The sequence below is a fragment of the Natrix helvetica genome, assembly GCF_964273705.1.
Source record: "Natrix helvetica genome assembly, chromosome: 1".
Lineage (NCBI taxonomy): Eukaryota > Metazoa > Chordata > Lepidosauria > Squamata > Natricidae > Natrix > Natrix helvetica.
In genome coordinates, this window is record NC_138548.1 from 42,579,328 (window position 1) to 42,599,200 (window position 19,873).

Here is a 19,873-nt window from a genome sequence, read left to right on the forward strand (position 1 = left end):
CAGTAATTTCTCCACAGTGCTGTTTTCACTCTATTCTTTTGTGCTGGTCTTATTCCTTTTCTCTATACTGTTTCAGTATGTCTGGAATGAAGTAATCCAGTAGCATAAGGTGTTGATATTGACATGGATGAATAAAGAGAATTAGAAGTTTTAAAAAAGCTGTTTAGGTATGGTCGTATGGTGATACAAGACAATCGGCTAGATGGAGAGGAATACCTCTGGTTCTCAGACATCAGTTTCAACTTTAACCTTTAACTTTAATTTTTATTTGATTTCTAGACCGCCCCTCTCCCAGAAGGGACTCGGGGCGGTGTACAGTCATATTAAAAACAATAAATATACATAATATAAATATAAAATAAATATAGATGTGGCTGGAGGAGGTAGCAATAGTTTACTGTACAATAGTTAAAGTTAGATTTAAAATTTTAAAAATTTAAAAATACATTAAAAAACACCCCTAAAAACTATCCCAGGATAAAATATTTAACAGGAGGTATAAATGGGACTATAAATGGGCCAGGCAAGCTAATTGGAACAGGTGAGTCTTAAGTTTTTGTCGGAAGGAGCGGAGGTCGGTAGTAGTTCTGATATTGGGGGGGGGAGGTCATTCCAGAGGGTTGGGCCCATCACAGAGAAGGCTCTACTCCTAGGCGCCGCCCGTTGGCATTGCTTGGTGGACGGCACCCGGAGGAGTCCCTCCCTGTGAGAGCGAATTGGTCGCAGGGATGTATGCGGTAGGATGCGATCCCGCAGGTAACTAGGTCCTGTGCCATGGAGCGCTTTGAAGATGGTAATTGTTAGATCTGTAGTGAGGAGACTGAGGCAGCGGTCAGCTCAACAGAATTTATTAAGGAACAGGCTAACTGACAACGGACAAAACGCGAGCCGGCTGACAGCTATTTATACTTACAGCTGTCAGCCGGTAGAACCAATAGCAATCCTTGAATTCTCCCGCCGGCTGGAGCGCGCGCCTTGGCCAATCAGAGGGTTTCCTCCAAACGCCCTCTGCTGGCCAGGCTCCTCAGTATTCAACACCCCTTTCCCCCGGATTGCGCATGCGTAATCGTCCAAATAACTTGGTCGTCTGCGCACGCGCTGGGAACGCCTCGGCATAGTTGGTGTGTTGTCCGAGGTGGAAGGAGTGTCGGCTCCGCCCTCGTGACGAGGCCTCGGAGGAGCGGCCGCGACAGGCCCAACCCTTGGAGATGGATGCAACGGAACAGGTAAGGAGCCAAACGCACCGGGAACCATCTGCGCCGACTCGGAGCTAGAGTCTTTTGTACGGTTGGGCCGGCAGGCGGCGTTGGTAGGGCCTGGCTGTTTCTGTCCGCTGGCTGCAATTTCTGGGACCTCTGCCGGTCGTCGCCGCAACAGGTCTACATGACGCCTCCAAGATCTCCCATCGTTGAGGAGGACCCTGTAAGAGCAGGGTCCTGTTACATCTGAGATCTTTCCGGGCACCCATTTTGTCTCCCCTGCAAAATTCCGGGTGAAAACTTCCTCCCCCACCAGAAAGGATCTTGGGGAGGTGGAAGGGTGAAAGGGTGGGGAAGAACAGAGGGGATGCAGGCGGTCTAAAGTAGACCTGAGACGGCGACCCATGAGCAGCTCAGAGGGAGCTTTTCCTGTGGATGAACAAGGGGTGGTGTGTTGGGTACGGAGGTATGTATGAATGCGGTCGGGCCAGGGTAGTGCTGCCATACGGGCAAAGGCATCTTTTGCAGAGCGGACCGCACGTTCCGCCAGGCCATTGCTGGCCGGGTGATATGGTGAAATTGGGGCATGGCGGATGCCCAGGGAGGTGAGAAACGATAGGAAATCAGAGGAGGCGAATTGGGGCCCGTTATCGGAAACGATAACATCGGGCAGCCCATGGGTTGTGAAAAGGGAGTTGAGTACGCGGATAGTGGCCGCGGAGGTGGTGGTGGTCATGGGAAAGAGCTCAACCCATTTAGACCACGCATCTACCACAACTAAGAAGGAATGTCCATCTAAGGGACCCATGAAGTCGACGTGCAAATGACTCCATGGGCCCATAGGTTGCTCCCAATCGCGGGGAGGAGCGGTGGGGGGTGCAGCCTGCACTCGTTGGCAGGCGGAGCAACCTTGCACATAGGAGGTGATGTCTGCATCCATAGACGGCCACCAGACATATCCGCGGCCAAGGGCCTTCATTCGGACAATGCCTGGGTGGCCGTCATGGAGACGAGACAGCACAGGGGCACGCAAGGAAGAGGGGATAACGACGCGGGAGCCCCAGAGGAGGCAATCCTGCACTACTGAAAGCTCGCATCGGCGGCGGAAAAATGGCAGGAGGAGGGGGTCTTTAGAGTAAGCCGCCCATCCTCGAGTTACGGCGGCCATAACTCGGAGAATTACAGGGTCGGTCGCAGACGCCGCAGCTATGTCCGAGATGGACATAGGGAGGGACAGGTCATCAATGAGACAGACCTTAACAGTAGGAGCCGGGTCAAGAATGGGAACTGGCAAGGGGCAGCGGCTCAACGCGTCTGCGTGGGCTATATGGCCACCGGGGCGATAGGCAAGAGTGTAGGAATAGGCAGAAAGGAATTCAAGCCATCGTAACATGCGTGGGGAGAGGATGGGAGGGGTGGGGCGATCCCCGGCAATGATGCCTAGAAGTGGCTTGTGATCCGTAATGAGGGAGAAGGGACGTCCGTATAGGTAGTGGTGGAAGCGCTTCACCCCCGCAACGGCAGCCAGCGCCTCCTTATCAAGCTGGCTGTAATTGCGCTCAGGCCTTGATAAGGTGCGGGAGTAAAACGCTATGGGACGTTCCGAGCCATCAGGAAAGGAATGGCTAAGAACAGCGCCCACCCCAAAAGGAGAGGCGTCACAAACTAAAGTCAGTGGTAGGGACTCGTCATACTGGGCGAGGACTGGAGGCGTAGTGAGGGAGTGTTTGACAGCCGCGAGCGCCTGCGCCTCGCGGCTGCTCCAGCTCCAAGGGACCTTGGAGTCCAAAAGGCGGTGAAGGGGTTCGGCCAGGGAAGCTTTGTGGGGAATGAAGGAAGCATAAAAATTTAGAAGCCCCAGGAAAGCTTGTAGCTCTGCTTTAGATTGGGGTGGGGGGGCAGCTAGGATGGCGTTAAGTTTATCTGGGTCGGGGTGGATGCCCGCGGCATCGATGCGGTAACCTAGGAAGGTTACAGCAGGAACCCCCAGTTGGCATTTCTCGGCCTTTAAGTGGAGTCCCGCAGCGCGGAAACGCTGTAGGACAACGCGCAGCGTCTGAACGAGGCCCGCAGTGTCGGGGGCTGCAATCAAGACATCGTCGAAGTACGGGGTGACCCCGGGAATGGCATGGAGCAGGCGCTCCATTAATCCCTGAAAAATTCCCGGGGCCACACTGACTCCGAATTGCAGCCTTCGACATTTGAAAGCCCCGCGGTGGGTAACTATGGTTTGCGCAAGCGCGGTGGGCTCGTCCACGGGCAGCTGTTGATACGCCTGCGCGAGGTCTAATTTTGCGAAAATGCGCCCATTGCCTAGGGAGTGCAGGACATGCTGCACTACGGGCACAGGATAGGGGTGCGCTTGCAGGGCTTTATTTAATGTTGATTTAAAGTCCGCGCAGATCCTCACGGATCCGTCGGACTTAAGGGGAACCACTATTGGTGTTTCCCATGGAGAAAAGTCCACTGGTTCTAGCTCCGCGTCTACCTTGGCTTTAAGAGCCAGCGGCAGACGGCGAGCCTTCAAGCGGATGGGAGCTATAGAAGGGTCGAGGTTTAGGGAAATTGGGGAACCTGTATAGCAACCCAGGGAGGGGCTGAAAACGTCAGCGAACTCAGTTAGTAGAGAAGAGAGTGAAGTAGAAGAGGGAAGAGGAGAGGGCAGTAAGGAGTGCACCCCCGCTATAGAGAGCCCTAGTGCCCTAAACCAATCCAGGCCTAGCAAAGAGGTTAGAGATTTTTTTACGATGAGGAGCGGAAGCCTGGCGTGGCGGGAACCATAGGCAACTTTAAATCTGCCACAGCCCAGCAATTCAATGGAGTTCCCCTGGTAGTCACGTAAGCGACAGTCTGGGGGCGATAGGCTAGAGCGCTGGATTTTAGGTAGCAAAGAGTGAAATGTGTCCCATGACATGATGGACCTAGCCGATCCCGTGTCCACCTCCATGGATGTTGTCACTCCCTCTAAGGTTATTGGGATGTGCAGCTTACCTCGGCCCTCCGCAGAGGAAGAGGCCGAGTCCACCAGCCATTCAGGGAAAGCAGCGGCCGGGTCGCCAACGGTGAGGGAGTTTTGGCGACGGCCAGGTAAATTGGCTGGATTTCGGGGAGTGTGAGGAGGTTGTTGAGCGGGTCTTCTGTCAGGAGGCGCGGAGCGGCACACGGCAGCCAGGTGGCCCTTTCGGCCGCAATTGTGGCAAAGGGCTTGACGGAATCGGCATTGAGATCGTTGGTGGCGGCCGCCACAACTCAGGCATTGACGTCCGTCTCTGGTGGCGAGCGACTGGAGGCGGTCGACGGCCTGATCGACCTCATTTCGAAAAGTAGATGCTGTAGAATGCGCGTATGAGGCGGTGGAAGGCGCGTATGGGGAAGGCGGTACATAGGCAGCGTGAGGGTGCTGGCTGAGGTGGCTGAAATCTGGGGTGGATTGGTCAGCCATCTCATAGGCTCTGGCATCATCGACCGTGATTTTTAGAGTCAGTTCTGGTCGTGCGAGAATGCGGCGATGTAGTTTTACATCGCGGAGCCCATAGATGAACTGCTCCAGCAGCGCCTCTTCTAGGTCGCTGAACTCGCACAGACTCGCCTCAGCCCGAAGAGCAGCGACGTACTGGGCAATGGTTTGGCCCTCTTTCTGGATGCAACGTCGGAAGTACTGTCGGCGGGCGAAACGGGATGGCGCGGGCTCGTAATGATGCTTGAGGCGAGTCATCAGGTCTTCCCACGGCAGCGAATTTGCTGGTTCTGGGGCAGCAAGAGCCCTAGCAGTGGCGAACATCTCTGCGCCGCAATAGTTTAGGAAGATGCCGCGTTTTCTCTCCTGAGAGAGGTTTATGAGGTCATGGGCTATGAGGAAGCAATCGAATCTCTCGAGAAATGCTTCCCAAGCCTCAGCCTCTGGCCTGAAAGGCGAAAAAGCAGCGGAGGTAGCCATTGGTGGCACGACGAAGGGGTCCGTGTCGCCCGTCCTCGTCGCCAGTGTTAGATCTGTAGTGAGGAGACTGAGGCAGCGGTCAGCTCAACAGAATTTATTAAGGAACAGGCTAACTGACAATGGACAAAACGTGAGCCGGCTGACAGCTATTTATACTTACAGCTGTCAGCCGGTAGAACCAATAGCAATCCTTGAATTCTCCTGCCGGCTGGAGCGCGCGCCTTGGCCAATCAGAGGGTTTCCTCCAAACGCCCTCTGCTGGCCAGGCTCCTCAGTATTCAACAGTAATCAACACCTTGAAACACACCCGAAAAACCACAGGCAGCCAGTGCAGCTCGCGCAGGAGAGGTGTTATATGGGAGTACCTAGTACTCCCCATGATAGCCCGCATGGCCGCATTCTGAACTAGCTGTAGTCTTCGGGTGCATCTCAAGGGGAGCCCCACGGGGAGAACAAGGTGAAAGGGAATATTGGTAAACATATATTCTTGTCTTCAGCATTTTCACTGAAAATACTGGAGTTACAGGAAAAACATCAGAAAATAATGCCATCTCACTATCCAGCATTGCTTCCGGCAGAAAATTAATTATATCCTAAGAATAACAGAATAAGAGAGTTGGAAGGGACCTTGGAGTTCTAATCCAACCCCCTGCCTAGACAGGAAACCCTATACCATTTCAGACAAATGGCTATCCAACATCTTCTTAAAGACTTCCAGTGTTGGGGCATTCACAACTCCTGGAGGCAAATCATTCCACTGATTAATTGTTCTAACTGTCAGGAAATTTCTCCTTAGTTTTAAATTGATTAGTTTCCATCCATTGCCTTCTTGTCCTGCCTTCAGGTGCTTGGCTTGACTCCCTCCTCTCTGTGGCAGCCCCTTAGATATTGGAACACTGCTATCATATCGCCCCTAGTTCTTCTTTTCATTAAACTAGACATCCAATCCATGCAACCGTTCTTCATATATTTTCTCTCTAGGCTCCTAAACATCTTTGTTGCTCTCCTCTGCACTCTTTCTAACTAAATAAACATCACCTAAAATAATCCCTCCTATTGCATGAATAAGCTACAATTCCATCTCACTCAGAGATTTCTGAATTCTGCACAAGAGGAATTTAAGGATAGAAAGGTATGTCAATTTATTCCAACTTATATTATAGCCTTGGAGTAGAAAGGAGCAGATTCTCATAAGAAAGAAAGGGAAAAAGGAGGGATTTGTTGCAATTTTTGAGAAAAACAATGAATGAAGATTACATATAAAATAGATTTGCTGGTACACCTCCAAACATTAAATATACAACAGCCTAAAGGTTTGTTGTTACATTTGAAATGCTAAAAATGTGGGTGTTTCAGATAACTGGAGCAGTCTGCGACTCTGTCTTGTTTAACTTCTTAATATTGACAACATCTGGGTAGTGCTATATACCACAGTGACAGAAAAGCTTAAATAAACCATAATAGGCTCAATAGGATACTAAGTGAGTCTCACAAGGGCTACAAGAGTCATTACCTTTCTCTTAATAATCCTTGTTATGTGTTAATGTTTGTACAGGTAGTCCACAATAAACAAGAGATATATTGCTCCAAAGAGACCAAACCGTTTTATCACCTGAAGACATTTCAGATTAAATAGCCCTTGCTGTAATAAAACTGTAAGATTGCAAAGGACCTACAATGGCCTAATTCTCCAAAAATGTGCAATATCTAAAGCCTCTATTAATCCAGTGCATTTGAGAAACAATGTGGATGATGTTTGAGAGAAAAGGGTACCAATTACATCAAACCGTGACACAGTTTTATTGGAACAATTCTCTGTTAGGGAACCAGTACTTTATAGCAATTAGGACTGAGTAAAGTCAAGATCAAATTTCTACGTGACAGTACATTTTATGGACAATCTAGAGCAATCAGTGAGTATTTCTCACTGCTCTCTCCAGTGTCAGGCTTGGAAGCCATCTTTTACATAGAGCCTTCAGGCCTGCCACATTTTCTGCTGTGGGAAAATGGGAGTGGGGTTATGTGGAGTATGGAGATATATAGTCTAAATAACATTCCTTTCTCAGAGAGTTAAGGACAACTTGCCCTGCACCTGGAGGGGTGTGACTGGGAGGCATTTCCAGTTGGGATGGTGCCTGATTGAACCATGTGATGGACATGTGGGTGCTGGGCAGCGGCTTGGACTTTCACTTGGGTGGGAAAAACCTGGAAGCTTTCAGATTCGGTTTTCCCAGATGAGCTACTATGACATCTCTAATAAAATAGAACTTTGAGGAACTTCAAGCCTCTTCTTGAGGCTTCTTTTGTTGGGAGTGTTATTTGGAAGCCTGACATTAAGCCTTGGAAAAATGATGGAATAAAAGTAAAAAAAACCTGTACTGTGCTACTATCTAATTGCCATCTAATATAATTAATTCTTATGAGTCAACATTTAGTTGTACATTAGGTATATATTCCTAGATCTGTGATGGTGAACATATGGCACACATACCACAGGTGGCATGTGGAGCCATTTGTCAGGGCATGCGAGGCTTGCCCTATCAGCTGGCCAGCTCACACTTCGGCCTTCTTTTGAGCCATTTTTCGCCCTCTGGAGGCTTCAGGAGCTTCCCCGAAGCCTCCAGAGCACAAAAAACTGGCCCTATGGGCAAACCAGAAGTTCGGCAATTGACTTCTGGTTGCTCGTAGAGCCGGTTTTAGTCCTCTGGATCCTTCAGGAGCCCTCGGGAGGCTTCCCTGAAGGCCCCGGAGGACTATAACCGGCTTCACGAGCAAACCGGAAGTCCATTCCCAAACTTCTGGTATGCCCATAGGGCCGGTTTTTCGTGCTCCAGAAGCTTCAGGGAAGCTCCTAAAGCCTCTGGAGCGGCCTCAAGGGGCGGGAGAGGCTGTTTTTGCCCTCCCCATGTTCTTATAAAACTCTGGAGTCTGGGGAGGGCAGAAAAAGCATGCCAAAAATGGGGGTAATGCTTGACGTTCGCGCATGGGCACTGTGGTCGTGCAAATAGCATTATGGGTGTGGCACACCTACGCACGACTCCCCTGCGGTCCCCCCACTTTTGGCACGCAAGCCAAAAAAGATTCGCCATCACTGTCCTAGATGGTGTTTGTATTCAGGGAAGTAAGCTGAACCATATTGGAGAGGACTGGTTGAATGTCTCTTATTTGCAGCCAGCAGCTTTTTCAGTGCTTCTATGAAAATATTCATAGTATTGTATGGTATCAATAAAGTTTGAAGTTCAGGGGAAGAAAACTATTTGGAAAGAAGTATCCCACAAGTAGTCTTTTTAAAATATTGTATGGATTCACAACACCATCTTCAAGTAAAATCTCATTCACCATATAATACAGCAAAAAAGCAGGGTTTTTTGTTTAACAGTCTCTCCAGAGATTAGATTCCTAACCCTACTGACCTTTTAAAACATCCTGAAAGATTTTGCCAATGGGCAGGGGGCCAGGAAATGTGGGAAAAATATTGACTGTTTTTGGTATTATTGTTATATTGAGTGTTATTGCTAGATGTGATAACCATGTCCATGAATTTTATGAATGTTTATGCTGATTTTTACATGATTTTGTATCACTTTTGTTTTAATTATCATATATTTAGATGAGGGAAGCTGTATAAATTTGAATAAATAAATAAATACTTAAAGTATTAAGCCCAGTATGGCTAAAAAGGAAGGTTTTCCTATGAAAGTTACCAATACACAGAACACCTAAGCAACAACTATTTCTTTTTTAAGTTGCATAGATTCTTAGCATCATCTTCAAGCAGAATTACCACACAATACAGCAAAAAAAGCCAAAGTTATAGCAGATTGGGTTTTTTAAAAAAAAATAAAAAAATGATAATCCTTCAGAAGTATAGCATTTTTGCATATTTTCCTGACAATCAGCAGTTTTTGTGTCAGAGAAACATTACCATTATATGAATATATGAGAGAGAGGGAGGGAGATAGAAAGAGAGAGAGGGGGAGAGAAAGAAAGAGAGAGGGAGAGAGGGGGAGAGAAAGAGAGGGGGGAGAGGGAGGGAGAGAGAGAGGGGGGGGAAAGAGAATTGGTGTTAATTGCTAGGAGAAATTTTACTCAGATATCTAGATATTGAAGAGCATGGTTTCCTTCTCTATCCCTCTCTTTACTGAACACAAGCCCTGCAATTAATAATTGAAGGTTGCTTTTGTGGAGAAATCACTCTCCTTATCCATCATTTTAGAGATAAAAGTTTTTTTAAGGTTCTTTTTTTACAGCAAATCAAACAATCCCAACAGTCAATGACTCACAAGTCTCACAACTGGCTCCAAGTTTCTGCCTTTGAAAAGTTTGGTATTTTGACTTAAATATTGAGATAATTCTTTTTTTTTTCCTTACAAAGAAGATGCATCGTTTGAGGATTCAAAGGAGCAAAAGAGAAAATCCTCATTTTTCTTGACAGAAGGCTTGCTGTGCTCTCCACATCGAGGACTGGCAAATATGAACAGACAGGCTTACACTTTTATCCCTTCTTGTTACCCAACATGGCTTTTAGGACTTTCTCCAAATGAAGTACTCGGCAAGACATCTAGAGATAAAAGAGACGGAGGATGAACTCACCTACATGTCAAGGATTTAACACTGTGATTGAGAATGTCCCTGTATATACATTAAAAGCTCTTTGTGGTTTTGAGTGAATGGATATCATAGATACACAATATTTCTTTCTTCGTCTAAACCATAAAGGGACAAAATTATCAAGCTAAAGAGAGAAAGAGGGAGGAAATACCTCCGCCACATTGATTCCCGTGCAGAGAATATGGGATGGGGTGGACAATGAAAGTTTCAGTTCCTTCTTTAAAACAAAATCTAAATTTCGTTCTTTAATACTTGAGTATTAGCAAAGAAAAAATTAACCACAGTGTGCAGGTAGCCCTCGACTTATGACCACAATTAAGCCCAATGTTTTTGTTGCTGAATGAAACATTTGCCAAGTGAATTTTGCCCCATATTATGACCTTTTGTGCCACAGTTGTTACGTGAATCATTGCAGTTGGTAAGTTAGTGACATGGTTGTTAAGTGAATTTGGCTTCCCCATTGACTTTGCTTGTCAGAAAGTCACAAAAGGCAGTCACATGACCCTGAGATATTGAAACCATCATAAATATGAATCAGTTGCCAAGCATCTGGATGCTGCAAGGATTGTAAGTGTGAAAAATGGTTACTTTTTTCAGTGTCGTTGCAACTTTGAACGGTCACTAAACGAACTGTTGTAAATTGAGGACTACCTGTAATATAAATATAGATTAGAATCTAGATACCATTCACTGCTATGAATCAATATTTAAATACATTATTAAGAAATCATTAAATACTTGCAAACTATATAATGTATGATATATATCCATGGATTGCTCCTCTTTGACATTAGAAGTATTTTTCCATCATTTTATTAGGAGAAATATGCAACCACTTTATAGCAAAAACAGGAGGCCAATTGAGAAATTTTCAGTGGGTTTGTTGTATATTTAGACTTACAGGGTCTAGTCATTGTGTAGTTCTAATGTCTAGTCCCACTCTTTTCCTAAAATGTAACATGAATTGTCTTCTCTATTTTGACATAATTTCCTCAGATTATTTCATTTAATCATGGCTTGAATATGGGCTTCTACCATACTGTGTACAGTAAGTATTTCATCCCTCTCTCCTTTAGCAAGTGTTCATTTTTAAAGGAGTAATGTTTAACTTAAATTGTATGATTTCCTTGAGAGTGTTTATTACGCTTTTAAATTTGTGATCCATACTTTGTTGGATTTACATTGCAGTAAATACAAATATGGACGTGGTGGGTCAGTAGCTAAGATGCTGAAGTTGATGATCAGAAAGGTCAGCAGTTTGGTGATTCGAATCCCTAGCGCTGCATAATGGAGTGATCTCCCGTTACTTGTCCCAGCTTCTGCCAACCTAGCAGTTCTAAATCATGTAAAAATGCAAGTAGAAAAATAGGGACCACCTTTGGTGGGAAACTAACAGCGTTCTGTGTGCCTTCGGTGTGTAGTCATACTGGCCACATGACCATTGAAACATCTTTGGACAGCACTGGCTCTTTGGCTTTGAAATGGAGATGAGCACCACCCCCTAGAGTTGGGAACAACTACCACATATGTGTGAGGCAGTGGTGGGTTCCGGATCCCATTGAGCCGGTACGATCCACCACATGAACGCGCACAGCACATGCGCACACATGCATAGTGCATGCATGCATCCCTACCTCCTGCGATGCTCTGCGATGCTCCAGCTGCTTGACAGCGTGTCGTGCAGGTGCCATATGCTCCTGCATGTGCATGGAAGCACCAAAGAGCTCAAATACCAGTAAGGAGAGCGGGCAGGTGGGTGGGCCCTCCGGAGCACCGTACTGGAATGGTACCCAGTGCTCCTGGCAGGCACCGGTACGCTCATACCAGGGCATACCAGTCATAACCCACCACTTACCTTTTTAAGTTCAAATAACTATTAAGCTTGCTTGATATGACTTTTTCTCTTACTTTTATTTTTTTAAAAAAAATACTTTTCCTTTTATTTCAAGCACAGATAAATTCAATATTATTTGGAGTCTTTTCTCAGGCATTTTTTTTTAGAACAGCAATCCTGCAAGGTACAGATGAGAAAATGGAGATTCGTTTAGAGTGGCTTACCTAAGAGACCAACGTGTGCCATAGCACAGAAACTGGTGAAACTTCAATACCATCCCAGCCTGATTTAAGGTAGTAGATAGTCATACCATTAGTGTCACACAATAATATCATGGAAAAGTTAAGAAATGTGCCTCCAAAATAGATGTTTAGATTAAATGAGAGCATAGGTGAGAAAAGGCATTTTTCTCACAACCCAATTTATGGGGGGGGGGGGAGGAACCCCATGCATTTTCTTGGGTGAGCCTTTCATTGCACATACAATATACAACTAGCCATTTTCTTTCTCATCTTATGGTTGCCCTAAAATTGGAGCATATCCTGGTTAGTTTCATATACATATGCCTGATGCTACATATGCAGATCCTAACATTATTTTTCTTCCAAATTGGTGGATGAGGGAGCACTGGTTTCGACCTCTTCACTTGCCTTTAACACAGCTTCTATTAAATGCCACAATTCTTAAATTAGCTTTTTTTTTAAAGTGCATTTTATAGTCAAGCAAGCAGTAATTGGACACTGTGACTATGAGTGGCCCTTGTGGTGTTTGGATCAAGTCCAAATGTACCTTCTGTCTGTCTCTGACACAGGCAGACAATAGCAGTATTATTTACTATGCTAGCTGTGTGTAATTCGACAGGCCAGCTGCAAGAACAAAGAGCCACTAACATTTTGCCCAGCCCTATTCCCAACTGAAGGCCCATCTACATTTCATAAATTATTTCCTCAAATGGTAGATTCTCTTTCCTTTTTCTAACCCTGACTGTGCTAATTTGAAAACTAAACGTTCACCATAAAAACACTATCTCCTTTCTTTGCCATCACTCGGGTATTGTGGGATCCTGCCCTTGAAGCTATCACCCCAAAGTCATTACATTGCCATTATTTATTATTAAATACAATTTGTCTGATTATGTCAGACCTTGAGATCAAGGATTTATTCCTTGCTCTGATATTCTCACGATCCAAATTGCTACAAAGCTTCTTAAAGGATAGGTGAGAAACAGTGTATGCGTCTCTGTGTATGAGAGCAAAGCTTCACCTAGCAACTAAATGAAGCATTTAGATGGATGGAGTTTTAGGTATGAGCAGATTTTCTAATAATAAATATTTACACAGCACTTTTTGAAGGCTTAAAAAAACTCACATGGGCTGCTTATTTATGATCTTACCTCACCTCCAAGGAGATTAACAAAGGTAGTTCACTCTTTACTTCTTAATTCTTCAAAAACTTGATAGTCATTTTTCTGAAAACACTCAATTGACCTAGGCCAGTGCTGACAAAACTTTTTCACCTCGGGTGCCAAATGCATGTGTGTGTGCGTGCAATAGGGTGCGTGTGCGTGAAATAGGGTGCGTGTGCATGCCCACCCCCATAATTTAATGCCCTTCATGCTGTTCCCTGTGCTCATGTGTGCCTGACCCACCCTCACTGCCCCACATATGTGTGCATGGATTTCTTGGAGCCTAGGAATGGTGAAAATGGCCTCCGCTGCCCCCTGGAGGTCCTCTGGAGGCTGGAAACATCACATTTTCCAACTTCCGGTGGGCCCGGTACATCCGTTTTTCACCCTCCCCAGGCTCCAGAAGCTTTCTAGAAACCTGGGGAGGGTGAAAAACGTCCAACGCGCAAACCGGAAGTCCATTTCCATACTTCCGGTTTGCATGTTGGACATTTTTTCGCCCATTTTTCAAAAAATGGCCAAAAATCAAGGCTGAATATCAGCTGGCCTGTTCGCACATGCATGCTCGAGCTGACAGGGCAACACCTTGCGTACCCTCAGAAATGGCTCCACGTGCCACCTGTGGCATACGTGACATAGGTTTGCCATCAAACTTAGGCTATGCAATAGGTTTCATGGCTTAGTGGCAATTTGATGACAATCTCTTAGCATTCCTTTGTGCTTCCCAATAATTTCTAATAGCTCATCATTTTTTCTATTGTAAGACAGACTGATGTATATTAGATGAATTACCCTGATCCTCCATCAAAACCACTTTGTTTCAGCAGCACCAGAAGTCAACATCCCAAATTCCTGTCATTTCTGCCTACACTGGACAACTTGTAGAACTTCAAATATTGCAGGATTATAGTCTCAGTAGCTTGAATTATCGTGATCAATAGAAGTCATAGTAAAGCATGTTACAAACTGTAAATATGCATTATCTGTGTTGATAGAGCATAGCTAACCTTAGCCTATACAGTAATAGGTAAGACTCTTTCTGATTCCAAATCTAGTGTGGACTGGCTTTGAATCTCAAATTCTGCTCTGAATCCAAGACTTCTTAGGGGAAAGGATTTATGGAGAAATACTTAAGTAGAACACAGAATCTTGTTATTGAGTCACTTCTAAGGCAAAGCAATGTGGAGCTATCAAAACATTTTATATTATAAGCTGTGATCTTCCAGTAAGAAGTTCTTCATGATTGTTTATTTTGAGTGAGAAAGGGAAGCTACTGAGAATGTGTGTGTTTGTATGTGTGTGTTTAACAAGAAAATGAAACATTAACAAACAAAAGAATCAACATTTTGGTCAAGGAAGATTCTCAATTGAATAATAGGTATATTATAAAACTTAGACAAAAAGAACAACATTACATGACCATATTCCATATAGACTGAAAAAAATAGATTCTAAGAACTGTTTTTTTTTAAAAGAGTTTTATTGGTGTTTAAACATTTATGGGAAAAGGTAAAGGGGTGCATAGAAAATTTTGGCAGCTCCCACACTAGTGGTAAAACCCCCTCCAAATCTCACAATTCTAAGAACTGTTGATGATGATGATGAAATCACAGAATCATACAATCATTGGGCTGGGAGGGACCTTGGAGGTCTTCTAATCGAAACCCCCGCCTGAGGAGATGAGGTAGCTGGGTTTAAATGATTGTATCAACAATCTCTATTTTGCAGTATTATCTAAAGAGTAGCTTTGAGTCTACAAGATTTGTAACTACCTAAATGTACATTTGTAACAGCCTAAACTTATGATAGCAAGTAATATGTGAGTAAACAATTGTTATGTAGTTGTGCAGGCCTATATTTGACATTCTTCTTCAAAAAGAATGTTCCATGGCTGGAAGCTTCTTTGCTTGTAGCTAATCACATTACCTAAGATGATGGGATAGTAGTAGAACCCTTCTGTCTACACACAACTGTTTGGTAGAAGAGCATAACAAAAATTGAAATATGAAATGCCTACATCTCCAATTATTTGCCTGTAATTGCTCATCTTCCTCCTTTTGGTATTACAATTTTCATTGCAAACTTCATACATCAGCCTGCACATGGATAGCATAATTATAACTAAGCAACAAATCATCAATTCTTCTCAGGCACAAGTATTCTCTAGGCTACTCTGAAGTTTTTAAAGCAAAATAAAAGGAGTTGAAATTAAACCTCACTAAGATATGTCACTGAATTCCTGAGAGCAGGTATCCATCTATATACCAGGCATCCAAATTTGAAATAGCCATTTGAATGAAAACATTGGGTTTAATGAATAATATCTAACATGACAAGTATTTGTCAGGATTCTTGGAGAAAGATGAGCTTCAAACAATGACACGCAGGTTTGATTGATTTCACAGTGAGAAAATCAGATGCTTTAAGTTTGTGGACAGGAATGGTAAGATAGCCCGCTTGACAACTGCAATGATATATAGGAAAGATCAAGACTTGACATCCTAAATGTCATGTGCACTGAAGTAGGTCTAGCTTTTGTACATGAAAACACTGAAGTTACATCCCTTATACCTTTGTACACAGATCTGCATGATCAAACACGGATACTGCCCTTCAGACATCAAATACATTAAGCTCTCAAACAGCTGCAGAAGTTTAATCACCTAAAGGTCAGGAAGGACTTCTTCAATTTATCTAATTTGCTGAATATTCCAAATGAGGGGGGTATGGCATATATAATCATATTAAAAATGTTGGATATTGTTCCAGAAAATTTAACCCAGTGACCTAAAGAGCCATTCCAACTCTATAATTCTATGATTATTTACTTAGGGATGTATAAACTATCCTATTGCTTATATTTCAGTTTGAATCACCTATCAGAATAATGCTGAAGTAGAAATGGGCAACTCATAGCAATAGCACTTAAAGTTATATACCACTTCACAGTGCTTTATAGCCCTCTCAGTGATTTACAGAGTCAGCCTATGTCCCCCAACAATCTGGGTCCTCATTTTACCTACCTTGGAAGGATCGAAGGCTGAGTCAACCTTAAGCTGGTCAGAATCGAACTCCTGGAGTGAGCAGTGATTTAGCCTGAACTACTGCATTCTAACCACTGCACCACCATGGCCCCTTTGCTTTGGAGTCACATGTAGTTTTTTTTTTTAAAGAATCCTTATTTTATAATTCTTAGAAACTGGGATAAGAGAACTGAACTATTTTCCATTGGAAGCAAAATCAAATAGGTATGTAAAACATACTGCATCATTTAAAACCACTTAAGTGAAGTGTGTGACTGTGTAATGGGATGAAAATCCTGCCATTTACCCATGGTAACATTTTATTGCTACCATATTTTGGTTGCCAAAATATTCTCCCATTAACTGTAACAGTCTACCTCACTCAGCTACACAAATATCATCTGCATCCACTTCCTTACAGAAAGAAGTAAGGTGCAATAAATTATGGAGATGGTAGGGGTGTATTTATCTCATTGAGCTCAATGAGATTGAGATTATTTATTTTTATTTACATCCCACCATTATTAGTTTTAAAGGGACACCGTGGCTCAGTGGCTAAGGCACTGAGCTTGTAGATCAGAAAGGTCAGCAGTTCAGTGGTTTGAATCCCTAGTGCCCAATAATGGAGTGAGCTCCCGTTACTTGTCTCAGCTTCTGCCAACCTAGCAGTTCAAAAGCATGTAAAAATGCAAGTAGAAAAAATAGGAACCACCTTTGGTGGGAAGGTAACAACATTCCGTGTGCCTTTGGCATTTAGTCATGCCGGCCACATCTTCAGATGTCTTCAGACAGCGTTGGCTCTTCAGCTTTGAAACAGAGATGAGCACCACCCTCTAGAGTCGTGAACGAGTAGCACATGTATGGAACCTTTACCTTTATTATTATTTTTACAATAACTCGAGGCAGTGAACATATCCATCACACATTCTTAATCCTATTTTCCCTTAAAAAAACAGTGAGGTGAGTTGAGCTAAGAGAGAGTGACTGGCCAAAGTCACCCAGCTGGCAATAAAAAACTGAGAGAATTCAATAACAGTAAATTCCATCTTATTCTGGATTTCTCTCCTTAGCCCTAAAAAACCTCAACATTTTCAGGTGCAAATGGCACTGAGAGTTTTATTTTGTGGGGATGGTAGGGAAGATCTCAGTTTTAGGTCATTTTAATTATACTGATCAGTAGAAGAGATACAGTAGATTCTAATTATGGTAAGCAAAAAACATGCTTAGGTCACTCTTACATGCTCAACCAATCCCACCAAAACACTTTAAGGCAAATCTACATTTTTATTTATCATTCCTACCTGCCTTGTTATTTTTATTAATAACTCAAAATGGCAAACAGACACAGTCCTTCCTTCTATTTTCCCCACAACAACCCAATAAGTTGAGTTGAGCTGAAAGAGTGTGATTGGCCGAAAATCACCCAGCGGGCTTTCATGCCGCAGATGGGTCTAGAACTCGCAGTCTTCTGGTTTCTATGCTGGGTCTTAACCCCTAGATCAAATTAACTCTCAATATTTGTTAGAGCTACCAAATCGGGGGGGGGGGGGGGGATATGATCAGGTGTGATGGCTCAGCTGTTGAAGATACTGAGCTTAGCTGAAAAGCTGACATTCTGGGTTCCAGTGCCTTAGGACAGGGTCCAGCTCAGGGGTGGGCTTCAAAAATTTTAACAAGGGGTTCTCTGCCTGGTTGCTGAATGGGCGTAGCCTAGTCAGCCTCCTGCATCACAGCATAGGGGGTATTTTTGTCCTCCCCGGGCTCCAGAGGTTTTTGTTGAACCTCTGGGAGGGTGAAAATGGTCCCCCCAGGCTCCAGAGACCCTCTGGAGGCCGGAAATTGGCCAGTTTCTGGTCTTCCTGAACTTCTGGTAGGCCCATTTTTCACCCTCCCTGAGCCTCCAAGCATGCCCTGCACTTACCTGCATCCAAAACGGGCTGCGTGGGGACTCCTGGGAGGGGTGGGGTGGGCAGGGCCAGCCAGGAGTGGGATTTGGGGGATTCTCCAAACTGCACATAATCTTAGCTAGAGGTTCTCCCGAACCCCTGCAAACCTCCAGCAGCCCAGCCCTGGCCCAGCCGCTATTCATTTAGTAGTTTGAAAATGCTTTTTACATGCGAATAGATAATTAGGTACCACTTTAGTGGGAAAGTAATAGAGTTCCATGGTGCAGAGTGGTTAGAATGCAGTACTGCAGGCGATTCTCACCGCTCAAGGTTGACTCAGCCTTCCATTCTTCTGAGGTCAGTAAAATGAGGACCAAGATTGTTGGGTGCAATATGTTTACTCTGTAAACCGCTTAGAGAGGACTGTAAAGCCCTAAGTCTAAGTGCTATTGCTATTCCGTGCGCCTTGGTGTACAGTCATTTTGGCCACATTAAGTGTCTTTGGACAATGCTGGCTTCCTTTGCTAATGAATGGAGATGAACACTGCCCCTTCCTAGAATTGGACATGACTGGACAGAGGAAATCTTTACCTTTACCACATCTGGGTTGCAAAAATTCATTCAATGGCTAAATGGGAGTAATTTTTTTATAGTTCTTTGCTATCATCTAGTGATCATCCAGTTTGTTGCAACCTAACTTTAATAGCCCCAAATAGCTTTTCTCCTTAGCATATTGTAGTCAGTCTCAAACTCCTAAGAATGATCCAAGCAGTGTTCTCTCCAACTAAGCCACTGAAAAGCATTTTAAAAATAGCTATTGCAGCTCCAGCCACCACATGGTTGTTGTTGTTTTTTTGGACTGTAATATTTTATTTGGTGTTATGAAAAAAAGAAGGTGCTGCTGTCAATATAATGGGGGGGGGGACTGTAGTGAATAACATTGTAGCATGAATTCACCATAGCAAAACCTCTATGAAGGGAAAGATTCTACAATTTAGAGCATTCACACTGCTAACCACCACAGATATTCAGCATTTCAAGCAGAACTCACAGCAATTTCTGATGCATCACAGATTGATGCAGCTGAGCTGAAATAAATTGGTTTAGTTACCCAGTGAAGGGGATGATATGGGACACTGGGACATGGAGCTGATTTGGGAACAATACAGCTGCCCTAAGTACATTCTTGCTGTTTCTGACAGCTCCATCAAATACAAAAGGTAAGAACATATTAGAGATTTGTTCTCAATGGTACCTCTCCATTGGAGTGAAACCCTGCTGATGGCTGGACAGTTGGGTATCTTCTGAAAACAAAGTGCAGCTGTTAGAATTTAAGTACACGATGTTCCTGGGATAATCAGCAATGTCAATAGGGTTATTTTAATTGTCTGCTTTTATAGTAGCTTTATAATACCCCAGTTTGATTTGTGGTATTCAGTCTGCTTGATTCTTAAATATGTATACATTTTTACAGGCTAAAGATTGGATTGCATTAAACAGAAAGTAACACTCTTGCATGTTATGAACCTCATATGGAGCACTAAAATAATTAATTTGGCTAAACAGACAATTAAATGCATTAGTTTAATAGACATGCACAATCTTTGTAATGAAATGTGCCAATAGCTGATCATATAATTTAACTCTTGTTCAATAATTTGTGTAACAGTTGGCATGTGGTTTTCTCTCTTACTCTCTATTTTGTGGGTTTGGATGAAAACTCATCTGGAGTAGCCTTAAAATGATGTGACTTGGTTATGGTTGGGGTTTCAGCTGGTCTCTTTGACCACAAACCACAATGATAAGGCTTAGGCAGACCTATAACAGAGTCCTGTTTAAACCAGCCACAAATGATGGGGATCAGTACCATCAGCTGGCCACAGAGTAACAGAGGCTAATCATAGTTAACCTTTTTCCCATCTAGAAAATTGAACATCCACCCACAGAAAGAGCCACTGCATGTGTTTTAAGAGAAATC

At 44.0% G+C, this 19,873-nt stretch overlaps 1 long non-coding RNA gene across 4 annotated transcripts in view; it reads left to right on the top strand.

Moving 5' to 3' along the window:
• Positions 1-19,873, top strand: part of LOC309383670 — a 221,590-nt gene that overhangs the window by 134,969 nt on the left and 66,748 nt on the right. For 2 of the 4 annotated variants that reach the window (XR_014173888.1, XR_014173889.1), the window contains one exon: positions 9,512-10,260. The exons of the other annotated variants lie outside the window; for them this stretch is intronic. This is a non-coding gene — a long non-coding RNA (uncharacterized lncRNA). Of the gene's footprint in view, positions 1-9,511; positions 10,261-19,873 lie in introns of those variants that run through there. 4 annotated transcript variants of the gene reach the window in all.